Source organism: Oncorhynchus keta, chromosome 18 (assembly GCF_023373465.1).
Source record: "Oncorhynchus keta strain PuntledgeMale-10-30-2019 chromosome 18, Oket_V2, whole genome shotgun sequence".
Taxonomy (NCBI): domain Eukaryota; kingdom Metazoa; phylum Chordata; class Actinopteri; order Salmoniformes; family Salmonidae; genus Oncorhynchus; species Oncorhynchus keta.
In genome coordinates this window covers 27,360,873-27,374,309 of record NC_068438.1, presented here as the reverse complement: position 1 = coordinate 27,374,309, position 13,437 = coordinate 27,360,873, and positions in this window count along the sequence as shown.

Sequence of the window (13,437 nt, the reverse complement as noted above, 5' to 3'; positions counted from 1 at the left end):
GCACACATTTTTGTTGTAGCACTGAACAAGCACACCTGAGTCAACTCATTGAAGGCTTGATGATTAGTTGACAAGTTGAATCAGGTGTGCTTGTCCAGGGCTACAATAAAAATGTGTACAGTTGGGGGTACTGGAGGACTGGATTCGGGAAGTACTACTCGTAGAGGGTAAGAACAAAGTTGGTGCATAACTGTAACATGCAGTGTGACACTAGTATCATATGTGACCAACAGTTTGGCCTGGGAGCCCATCTCTCCACCCCACCGACAAACCTCACACAAGTCATTATTCTGTCTTGTTTAATTAAGGACTTTTACATTCAAATTGATCATTTAGATTTGAAGCATGAAAAATGCATCTAATCCTTTCAAAAAACAGTGAATTAGTGAGACAGACCCCACACACCAACAGACAGAGGAGAGGAGAATACGTCTGGAGTGGCGTCTGATGGCACTGTGGCTGTCTGGTGTGTCTGCTCTCTTCCTCCAGTCTCTAGATTAGAGCTAGTGGAGGTCTGGCCAGGCCTGGGTAAAGCCTGCTTCCTCACTAATGTTCTCTGTGTTTCCCGGCTTAGGGGGAAGCGACCTGTCACCCCTTCCCTCGGCTGCCTGGCAGAGATAAAAGTTTACATCCATTTATTTTTTTCTTCCCATCCCTCTGTATCTGGGAATTACACGGGGAGTCCGTGCGTCGATAACATGGCCACAATCAGCCTCTCCTCAGTGAGTAGTGTGTTCTTCTTTCAGCGCTGTCATGAAGGAAAGACAATGCAGCACACCTGTACGGTCTCAGAGAGGCCTCTCCATCTTATTGTCAACATGCCTCTATGGGGAGAGGGGATTCTCGATGAGGATGATGTCTGTTCTGCAGAACAAAGAACTAACTACAGCCATTCTCTCCATTCAGAGCCATGCAAGTTCCTCATCCCCATGTAGGCTATGCAGTGATGTTGACTACTGGAAGAGAGCCTATTGGAAATCAATCAATTTCTATTTGTCAAGTGTCTTTAACGATTTGAATGAGGCAGTTTGAGTATTTAGCAATTCCCTTCAAAGACGTGTCAGTAGCATGGTGAGAGAAAAAAAACAGTTCAAGTGTGTGGACTATTCAGCCAATCAATTAAATTAATTTATCAGTCAGAGACTAAGGGGGAGCTAAACCCACTGGGGCTGAGGAACTCAGGGGCTAGAGATGTCCACCCCTGTTTTATAAGGCATTATGAGAGTGGTCTGTGGAGAAATATTTTGCTGTAATATCAGGTCTTTATATGGTTCTTAAGGGGATCAAAAGTTTTCTAAATGTGTTTGTTTACAGTAATTATTAAAGCACTTATTTGGTCACACCACCTTCTGTGGTATAGTTTTAGCAGGATGGGCTGTTCATAGCATCACCACTTTAAAGTGCTGAAAAGTTTTAGGCAAAAGGGGAGATTTGGAATTGGAGTGGAGTCAACAAGATACAAATAAAACAAAATAACTACAGGAAATTGAATTAGTATATCAGAGACTTTGTTTCTAGGGACCAGAACCACTTACTTTTGTAAATAAACTCATTTACTTTTTTCCTTCATTTCACTTCTCTTCTCCTTTTCTTTTTCTTCCCTCTTTATTCAACTCTAAACGGAATTCCATCCTTTCTCTCTGCCTGATAATCATTCCAAGAAAACCTGTGACTTGTGAACTTGAAGAACATTGCGCCCCACAAAAAGGATCTTTAGCATTCACAGGCTGATGATTCCGATAATCCAAGTTCAAATACAACTCCTGGATGACGGGATTTAAATGACATTATATAGAAATTAGATTTCACATCTAAAGGAACTAAACCTTCCTATCCCAACCTGCTCTAATTATACTATGCCCCCCTTTCCTCCCCCCTCTTCCCATTCTCCTAGCAATTCTTCCACTCTTTTTGTTCATTCTGCTTGAATACAAACTGCTATATTCTTTGCCGGCACAATGCATGTATTACAATACAAAGTAACCCAGGTACTGCATATATTCCTAGTGATGGTACCTCAGTGGTTAGCACCCCAGTTGATAGAATGAGGCTTGATTCATGGTGGGCCACAGGGCAGTTAAAGTGCATTCTCTTGCTTACATTATCTACCTAGCCATCTACCTGTACCCTATACTGTATATAGGTCATCTCAATGGGGAGAGTGTGTAGTGGGAAACGATGAATACGTAAAGAGGTAGGGACGGGACAAATGGATGTGTCCCCACACTAATGGAACATCAGTGGATGTTTCCGAGGTCTTCTTCAATGGGAAGTGTGTGTGTGTGTGTGGGGGGGTTCTCCAGTGGGGAAACAGATGATCAGATATGGACTTGTTCGCTACAGGGGCAAATTAGCTGCTTCCCTGTGTAAATAGATCCCAACTACTTAATATGCATGGAGTTTAATGGAATGCCCTTCCTTTGGGTGTGGGCGGGGAGTTAGCACCCGCCAACAAATCTCGCTCTCGAATAAATCATGTAATCCCTGATACTGGAAGACAAACATGCCCCTGATCTAATCAGCACTTTAGGATCCTTCTTATCACACCATTCCAGGGTGATGATCACACACATGTATACATCCTCCATACCATACCGCTAGAAGGAAGCTCAGCTGGACCGGGCCGCGGGCCAGGGTGATAAGGGGGATAGAGCTGGGCTGGACTGGCTGGCTGGGCTGGGCTGGGCTGCCTGGCAGGCTTGCTGGGCTGGCTGGGCTGGGCTGGGCTGGGCTGGCTGGGTGGCTGGGCTGGGCTGGGCTGGCTGGGTGGCTGGGCTGGCTGGCTGGCTGGCTGGCTGGCTGGCTGGCTGGGCTGGCTGTGCTGGCTGGCTGGCAGGCTGGGCTAGCTGAGCTGGGGTAGATTGGTTTACATCCCTGGTTCTCATATCCATGCAGTGCAGGCTCAGCTGGGGCCTAAGCACACGGGGTCAGGGTGGGTGCCATTCCCTGAGATCACTGGCCAACCATCAGCCTGCCAGCCCAGTTAATTTATAGCCTCCCCTCCTCCTCTTTGTTCCCCACCTCTGCCCTGCCCTGCCCTGCAACTCAAGGGTGTGAAGATGCCAGTGGCACGCTCCGGCGAAGACAAACCCTGTCGTAAAACACCCGGAGGCCACAACCTCCTCACATGTTCAGCTCATTGGCAGGCAGAGCATGCAGCGAACTACCTAGGCTCCCCGCACCAGCATATCAACAACCAACACAATAACCCAACAAAGCCACCGATGACCCCCCTCTATGCCTTTCCACCCCCCCTCCCCTCCTCACCCCAGACCCCTCAGTGTGGCTCCCTGCTGCTCCTACCTGATGGGCCTATCAGGACCAGAACCATACAGGGAACAAATCTCTCTCCTCCATCGCATCACTGAGGCCCCTGGTCTCCTCATCATAGAGGAGAAACAATTTGTGCTCCCACCCACAGTCTCAGCTCTAGCAGTTGAGCAGGGGATGGGAGGGGGGTAGAGATCCTCAAGTCAATGAATAATGGCAGTAAGGAGTCCCACATATATATTCATTTGACACATAGTGCTACCAACATGGAGAACAGTGTCTATTCCTGCAAGGAAACTATCAGAAAGGGATATGACAGTGAGTGTAACTAAATGGTAGCATATATAGGGCTTCCAACGCCCACTTTACATCTCCCGTGCGCCAGGCCTGGATAGACCCGTGCATGACTGCAATCCCATTTGGCGGATTTGTGTCCTCCTTTTACGAAATTCGGTAAGCACATGGAGACAAGGAAAGGTGTTTAGAATTTCGAAATGTGTCTGTGGAAGTCATTGCCAAAGTCAATGTCTGACGCCTCTGTCTGCCTGTGTCTGCCTGTGTCTGCCTGTGTCTGCCTGTGTCTGCCTGTGTCTGCCTGTGTCTGCCTGTGTCTGCCTGTGTCTGCCTGTGTCTGCCTGTGTTTGAGAGCTAGGTAACACCCAGCCCCTGACGCGCCAGTCCACTGATATAAACAAGGTTGTAGCCTACTATTCTAATGCTGAAAATGTACAGACTGGTGTAGTTTCAGCGCTGATAATCACTTCCCAGAAATAAATTGTCCCATTAAAATGAAATGTTGCCCATATAGGTTTAATAAATTGAAAACATTGGTTTGAATACTCCATAATTTGGACGGAATCCCATGCATGTCGCAAGGCTTGTGCCAAATAAGATTATTTGCTGTGTATTATAATGTATGCACCGGTTTTATATGGCCAAACAGTGTCAGTGAACCCACCAATGAAATGGGTGCTTATTTATATGCAGTTATTCAGGTATGCAGTAAATTCCAATTACTTCTTTAGATTTATATTTATCATGGAGGGAAATATGACAGAGAAGCTCTGTTTTTGAGCAGCATTGTAAATCTCGTTAACTCTTTCTCTTCCACCTAATAAAGGAGAAATCTGAATGCATGCATACAAGGAACAGTGAGTCAGATTTTAATGGCTAATGCTCGTAGAAAAGTGTGAGGTCGATATCGTGTGTGTGTGTGTGTGTGTGTGTGTGTGTGTGTGTGTGTGTGTGTGTGTGTGTGTGTGTGTGTGTGTGTGTGTGTGTGTGTGTGTGTGTGTGTGTGTGTGTGTGTGTGTGTGTGTGTGTGTGTGTGTGTGCGCGCGCGTAAATGTGCGTGTGCGTGAATGTGTGTGCTTGTGCGTAAAAGGGCGTGCGTCCTGGTGTTCATGTGAGTATGAGCACGTGCGTGTGTGTGTGACGGGACCGAATACATTATATGCCTAGCCAGCGCTCAATCCCATGCCTGGCTCGGGTCCCACCGGCCTTAAATCCCCGGCTCTCCCCCTGCGAACAGCCGCTGACGTGCAGCATGTCGAGGCGAGGCGTTTTGCCTATGCATTAGCCATCCATTTCCTTCGGCTGACACCTCTCTAACATAAAACCGTAAGGCAGAGGTAAAATATCTCTCTCCTGGCGAAAATAAAGCTTTGTCTCCATCCTGATCTGTAGGATATAAAATAAAGCCACGGCTTTGATGCGGGCTTTACCTTATGCACACGGGTTGCTTTTTGTGCACACAAAATGCAATGAAGATGAATGGAGCGGTATTGCCCATTTTGCGTCTCCTGCGGTCCAGCAAGATTCTCTACCTACCCCCTCAATCTCTTCTCTCTCTCTCCTCTCCCCTCTTGTATCTGAATTCATCTACAGAAGTTTGTACGGACGAGGACGGCGTTCTTATTGATCAATGCATTTCGATAATTATGCAGCGTTTCCTCGGTAAAAATCGGATTTGTAAAAGTCTTGAATCGAAATTATTGAGATAATCAGTCATTCGAAATGATCTTCCCTTACTTTCCTCTCCATTGCCTATTTGATCTAATGAGCATTGTCTTCGTTTGTGTACTTTCATGCACAAATTACTTTATGCTCAAAACATGTTTTTGAGGTATACATCTAGGCTATATGTATGTGTCTTTAGATGTCTATACCTCTCATGATATCACCGCTTTTAGTGTTCATGTTCCCTGGCTGACTCATTCGTTTGGTTCAAACACTACCAATTGCTCAAATTGAGACCTGCCTCAGATCCCTGTTGTTAAACTCAGAGATAAAGAATATTTGAGATTTTTTAAGAATCATTGGCTGTACATTATGTAATATATATGTGTCTGTCTTTTTACATAAAACAAATGTAGGCCTACCTTGGAGCACATTTAAACTCCATTCTACTTTTAACTTTAAGCATTATTTTTAAAACTCTTTGAACTTTTTTTGTATTTTATATATCAAACATTATCATCTACCATGTGTGCACATTTTCTAATTTAACAACAAAAAAAAACGAGAGCGAAAAATTAAGTCGAAAAATACATCTTACAGCTATCGTCCTACCGTCCCTGTAGCCCATTTTAATTCAACCCGGGGCACTTGATATCAGAGCCCGCAAGGCTTGCGGGGTTTTAACGCAGAATCCGCTCCCGTGCAGAAGCTATCTGCCGCTTTTCAGCCTTGCAGGCCGTCCCCAGAGCATTGCCCACTGCGCGATAATATCTCAAAGGGAGTGGTTATCACCACACATTATATTAGAATCATTAGTGAGCCTAGCCCTTTCACCCGTATTGGAGAATAAGCATTGAGCATCATTCATCTAAACTAGACCAACTGTTCCCAAAGACCCTTTCTCTAAACATTTCATAAGGGATTCATAATAATAATTAATTCTATTTTCTACCAAACTGTATTTTCTATAACGTAAATTCCCTCTGATTTAAATTTCAATTGAGAGTATACTAGAGTAGGCCTAGACCTATATGTTTGAAATATATTTGTTATATATGAGAAGAAGGAAAGAAAGAAAGAAAGAAAGAAAGAAAGAAGGAAGGAAGGAAGGAAGGAAGGAAGGAAGGAAGGAAGGAAGGAAGGAAGGAAGGAAGGAAGGAAGGAAGGAAGGAAGGAAGGAAGGAAGGAAGGAAGGAAGGAAGGAAGGTGAATAATTTGATGAATTGTGCTTTACATTGTTTCTGTCACTTCAGAACTTTTGGGATTCAGTAATACTCCAACTACAAGTGCATGGGCCTATAATAATACATCAGAGCTGGGGTGGGCCTATATCTTTATCCAGATTGAATTCGCCCCCTAGTGTTACATGTATTGCCTATCCTCGAATAAAGGTCAGTGGGATATCACAAGTATTGTGAGGTTATTCAATGAGTAAGAGAGATTGCTTAAATATAGTCCATAATAGGCCTACATAGATCCCACGTCAGTATCTCTCTTTAAATTACTGATGAGATATGAGAATGGTTTTGGAACAATTGAATTGCATTCTGCATTATTGGAAGAGGCTGGAAGATGATGACTGGAGGATTCGCCCCATCCGTCCTCCGTATAGAAAGTTGCATTTAGGCCTATTTCACGCTGAGAACAGACCAGTTCCATGGAAGCAGCACAGTTGTCGTGTCAGCGTGTTGATTATCGGGTTGGGGAGAGCAGCAGCAGCTGTTCCGGTTATGGGACGGTCAGAGCAGATCTATAAGTTCCATCGAATTTCTCTCTCTGCGATGGAGTTGGAAAGTCAGGAAAATGTTTATGTAGAGTTTGGGGTCAATATTCTGCGAGGTCATCATTGGCATATGTTTGTGCCGATTCCAACAAATCCAAGGGAAAATCAACGGATCTTTGGAGTAGGCCTAGGTAGGCTATCTAGTCTATGTGTGGCCTGTTTACAGTTGATCATTTATTGTTTTGATTAACAATTCAACAATTCGATTTCTAACAATGGACCGTTGAGCCATAGCTTATTATTTTAGTTAGTTCTCCCTTTCTTTATTTTTCTTTGGGGGTGGGGGGTATTTGGTCTGTGGTGTATGATATTGCTGTGCTGTGATTCTACTCAGGCTTTGTTTCTATACTTTTCTAATCAGTTTTGTCACGCTGTTGGCTACAGCTGAGCGACAGGCCCTCTCCTCACGTCGTGTACGCGCACGGTGGCCCGCGCTCTGTTTGAGATGTGGTGAGTGACAGCACACTCTCTCGCCTGCCTCCTTGTCCACGCGGTGAAAATAAATACGTTTTATGAATACAACATGCTTGATGGTGAACCTATTAGAATGATGCCGCCCTGCCCCTTACCCTTAATTCCGTGACGCACGTGCACAAAAAACATGATATAGGCTGCCTTGTCTGTAGTAATTATCTTGCGGTCTTCCAATACCATTTATTATTTTTAGTGTGTGAGAAATAATATTTTGTTAGGAAATATATGAACTCTTAATGGCAAAAGAGAGCATATTGTTTATTTATTTTGTTAAGGTATGCAATTAAAAATAATAAACATTGACTTTGTTAAACTATGCTAACATTGTCAGATGTTTCACTTTGTGTTAATTATTTTTCTCATGACAGCAACAGGATTTTTTTTTATTTGTATACATGTACAAATAATTCAAAACATTTCCAAAATGTCGGTTTTATTCATGTATTTCGTTTAAAGTGAATGGAAATCTAACAATAATAACCAGTAATTCAAGATTTAATAGGAATGAATTACACACTTCCATGATAAATACTGCATTTGTCATCAGTGTTTTCTTCTCATGCAACATAAGGAATAATTCTGATTGTAGTCCAGTTACAGACCTAGGTACTACTAAAACGAGCATTTTAGTTCTCTTTTGTTACCAAAATTTTCATCTGCAATTAGGTTGTCCCACCATTTTAGAAGTCTAAAGTTTTGTAATCGTGGGCCTACTGTTAAATTATTTCATATAACCGATATCCCTTTCTCATATTTGATGAGGAAGGCTGAGGTCTGAGAAAGAGGCCTCATCTTTATATACTCTTCAGTTGTGATCCAAACGAATTACATGAGAGCAAAAACAACAACACATTAATTTCTATGAGCTCAATATGGATTTATGAATGGGACGTGCCTATCGGAAATCCCAACTGGATGGTGATTGTACCCAAACAGGGCTGTGGAGCGGTGGGGGCTATAGGGAAAGCCTGCCCGCCCACGGCTCCTCTCTCCCCCCTCCGACAGTGCTCTCGGCGGTCCTCGGTGCGCTCAGCTGATCAAAGCTCAAGTCAGAGGTAATATTTCTCACTTTATTACCGGAGTCACGGCGTGTCTGCACGCCTAGCGATCACAGAGTCCACTGCCACTTTCAACTCCCACTTGCCCGGTCACGTATCAGCAGCACACAAAAATACAACTTATTTTGTTAAATGTATAGGCGTATTTCGAATATGTAGGCCTAGTGAATAGCCTAAAATAAAATAATGTGTTTGTTGATAATAAAAAAATACATTTCAGAAAAATATTTTTATTAAACCTGAAAGTAGGCTAATCATTATCTTCAACGAAATAGCGTTATTATCTGCATCTAGGACGAGTGGCGCTATTTAGAATATTAATGTATCATTTATTTTAGAAAGCAAGTTAAGAATTATTTAAAAGTGGGCTCTATTTAGGTTTAGGAAATTACACAGGGCCAGGGCCTATAGAAGCCAATGTTGGCTACATTACGTTTTTGGCTAAATTGTATTAGGGTATTGTCTGATTGTATGACGAGTATGAATGTAATAGAATATAATATAAATACAGACAAAAGTGCTCAAAATAAGAATAGCTTACACCTGTCACATGAAACATATTTGTATATCTAGGCCTACCACCGCTGACAATAGGCTATGCAGTTCAAGTCAACACAGTCAAAAACAGATGCTTCGAAAAAAGTGAGTTGCCAATCTGACATATCCTACTCAAAAGAGCAGGTGTCATCTTTTGACTGGAGGAGAATGTGCAATGAGATTTAGTTCATGCTCGGTGCCCGGTTTAGTGCCCGGTTTAGTTCCCGGTTTAGTTTGGTTTTGTGTTGTGCGTTTTTAAATCGATGGCTCCCTCTCGCCTTGCCCCAACGTTGCTCCCTGCATGTACTGTAAAAAAGCAGTAGTAAAACCAAGCTCCCCTTGGAGCAGTCTGTCGCTGAGTATGGACATAAAGTGAGGACATATACTGTAGAGGCAGATATTAAATTATATAGAGGCCTGCCTTCGTATTGTTTTGTGGTGCTTATCTTAGAATTTTGGACAAACTAAGGCATCTTCAATTGTGCCAATTGTAGCACATGGGTAGGCCCATACTTTTCTTTTCTTTAAATACAATTCGAATGGACCCTTTCTGGATACGAAACGAAAATGCGTTGACTGGGTGAAAAACATCACTCCTATACGTATTACAGCAGTAATCCTTTTGCATTTAATCGCGTCATTGCCTCGAGGGGTCCTGAGATATTCATATATGTCTGATTTAGTTTTTATTCATGAATTAATCTCATTCTGTGGGTTACGCTGTACTGAATGGTTTATTCTTCTAAATCAGGAAAGATTATTCCCTGTGTGACAAGTCAGATTTTACTTGTGCTGAAAATAACATGTCGTTTATTTACAGCTATTTAGTATGTATGTACTTCCCATATGTTAGTATCCTAGTTTAAGTGTAAGAAGACTTTATATCCCTCAGTCAGAGCTTGTGGTATAGACTATAAAATCATTTTTGTAAGGCTAGATATCTCACATAATAGCCTCTCCCTTTTATGCTCCCCTGAAAAGTCTGTACATTTCAAGCTGTCATTTGTGGCTGAGTTAAGTTTCATCGCCTAACTGTCAAAAGTCTTCTTCAGACAATGTTCTGAGTTAACCCATTCTCTCTCTCTCTCGCTCATTTTACATTTAACATTTTAGTCATTTAGCAGACGCTCTTATCTAGAGCGACATACAGGAGCAATTAGTAACCTAGGGGCGGCAGGTAGCCAAGTGGTTAGAGCTTTGGGCCAGTAACCGAACGGTTGCTATATCGAATCCCTGAGTTGACAAGGTAAAATATGTCGTTCTGCCCCTGAACAAGGCAGTTAACCCACTATTCCTAGGCCTTCATTGTAAATAAGAATTTGTTCTTAACTGACTTGCCTAGTTATATATATTAAGTGCCTTGCTCAAGGGCACATCACAGATGTTTCACTTAGTTGGCTCAGGGAATCGAGCCACCTACATTTCTGATACTGACCCAACGTTCTATGACTGTACAGGTACATATGTCTAAATTTATGGGTAAAAAAAAAATTTGAATTTCATCCAATTACTTCAAATCCCAAATTGAGACTATAAAATCTAATTATATGAGGATGACTATAAACGTCTATATATTTATTATTTATGTGAAAGAGTTGACCAAACTATATGGTCTGAAGTGTTCCACTGGGTCATTGTGTTTCTGAACAGAGCCCCAGGACCAAGTTCATCTCTCTCTAGGTGATGGCTTGTTATGGAAGGTTTGAGAATCGCTTCCTTTTAGGTGGTTGTAGAACTTAACGTCTCTTTTCTGGAATTTGATCATTAGCGGGCATCGGCCCAATTCTGCTCTGCATGCATTATTTGGTGTTCTACGTTGTACACTGAGGATATGTTTCAGAATTCTGCATGTAGAGTCTCAATTTGGTGTTTGTCCCATTTTGTGAATTCATGGTTGGTGAGCGGACCCCAGACTTCACAACCATAAAGGGCAATGGGTTCTATAACTGATTCAAGTATTTTTAGCCAGATCCTAATTGGTATGTTCCTTTTGATGGCATAGAAGGCACTTCTTTCCTCGTCTCTCAGATCGTTCACAGCTTTGTGGAAGTTACCTGTGGCGCTGATGTTTAAGCTGAGGTATGTATAGTTTTTTGTGTGCTCTACGGCAATGGTGTCTCGATGGAATTTGTATTTGTGGTCCTGGCAACTGGGACTTTTTTGGAACACCATCATTTTTGTCTAACTGAGATTTACTGTCAGGGCACAGGTCTGACATAATCTGTGTAGAAGCTCTAGGTGCTGGTGTAGGCCCTCCTTGGTTGAGGACAGAAGCACCAGATCATCAGCAAACAGTACACATTTGACTTCAGATTCTAGTAGGGTGAGGCCGGGTGCTGCAGACTGTTCTAGTGCCCTTGCCAATTCATTGATATATATGTTGAATAGGGTGGTGCTTAAGCTGCATCCCTGTCTCACCCCCAGTCCCGGGGGAAAGAAATGCAGGCCCTCATGCCAAATGGAGTTGAAAGCTTTTCTGAAATCAACAAAGCATGAGAAGACTTTGCTTTTGTTTTGTTTGTTTATCAATTAGGGTGTGCAGGGTGAATACATGGTCTGTCATGCAATAATGTACAAGTCTGCTGTTAATGCAGAGGATTTTTCCAAGGTTGTGGTGGACACATATCCCACTGTAATTATTGGGGTCAAATTTGTCTCCACTTTTGTGTATTCTTTTTATTTAACCTTTATTTAACTAGGCAAGTCAACAAATTCTTATTTACAATGACAGCCTAGGAACAGTGGGTTAACTACCTTTTACAGGGTCCGAATGACAGATTTTTACCTTGTCAACTCAAGGATTTGATCTAGCAACCTTTCGGTTACTGGCTCAATGCTCTAACCACTAGGCTACCTGCTGCCCCAAATTGGGGTGATCAGTCCTTTGTAACATATATTGGGGAACATCCCAGAGGTGAGGATGGTGGTAAAGAGTTTAAGTATGGCCAATTGGAATTTGTGATCTGTTTATTTTATCATTTCATTTAGGATACTATCAACTCCACAGGCCTTTTTGGGTTGGAGGGTTTGTATTTTGTCCTGAAGTTTAGTCAATGTAATGAATTTTTTTTTTTACCTTTATTTATTTAATTGATTTAAGATTCTATGGATTCTTCAATTACATTAAGCTGATTTCTGATGTGCTGTTCCTTTTTTTCCCATAGCGTATTTCTCTAATGTTTTAGTTATTCACCATTGTGGAGGCTTGTGCTCAGGTTTACATGGTCTCTTATGTAATTGGTTGGATAGGTTTCTCAATTTCTTTCTTAGGTCTTTGCATTCTTCATCAAACCATTTGTCATTATTGTTAATTTTCTTTGGTTGTCTGTTTAAAATCTTTAGATTTGGTAGGGAAGCTGAGAGGTCAAATATACTGTTTAGGTTTTCTACTAAGTTACACGTTCACTATTAGAGTGAAACATTTTGTTCAGGGAATAGTCTAGAAGGGATGGAATTAGTTGTTGCCTTGGTATTTTTTTGGTAGACTTCCACACTACTTTCCTTCCATCTATAGCATTTCGTAGTATTATTCAGTTCCTTTGGATTTGATGCCTCATAATTGAGCATAGCTCTCTCACAGTGAGTTATTAATGGAAATGTAACCAGATGCTTAGCATATGAATTAAAATCTCTCATAGTCACACGTAGAGAGAGAGAAAGGCAGATACCAGGTTGCGTGGATGTTGTGTGTGTGAGAGAGAGAGAGATGCCAGGGCTCGAGGATGTTGTGTGTTTGTCTCTTATCTGTTATTCTTCCCCGGGGACAACACATGTCATTGAAAGGGTGCCGCAGTCAAAATAGGCGCTCCCCAGACGCTCTGAGGCAGCTGTCACCATGTTTTTATAGTATGGGGCCGGTCGCGGCCTTGTCCTGCCCGCACCTCCATTTTACAAGAGGAGTAGCCCATATGCACAAGGAAGCGTGCTATTGATTCCAGATTTCAGAATGTAACGTTTGCACAAAAAATCTGCCGCTGCCCAAAAGTGTGTGTGTGTGTGTGTGTGTGTGTGTGTGTGTGTGTGTGTGTGTGTGTGTGTGTGTGTGTGTGTGTGTGTGTGTGTGTGTGTGTGTGTGTGTGTGTGTGTGTGTGTGTGTGTGTGTGTGTTTGTGTGTGTGTGTGTGTGTGTGTGTGTGTGTGTGTGTGTGTGTGTGTGTGTGTGTGTGTGTGTGTGTGTGTGTGTGTGTGTGTGTGTGTGTGTGTGTGTGTGTGTGTGTGTGTGGCCGCGTGTGAGTGCGTGTGAGAGTGAGAGAAGTGAGATAGTGATGATGTAAGATTAGGTGTCATGAAGAAATGTAATCTCATAGGCTAGGAGAGAGTGAGAGAGGAGGCCTTTAGGATGATGGCTCCCTGTTGT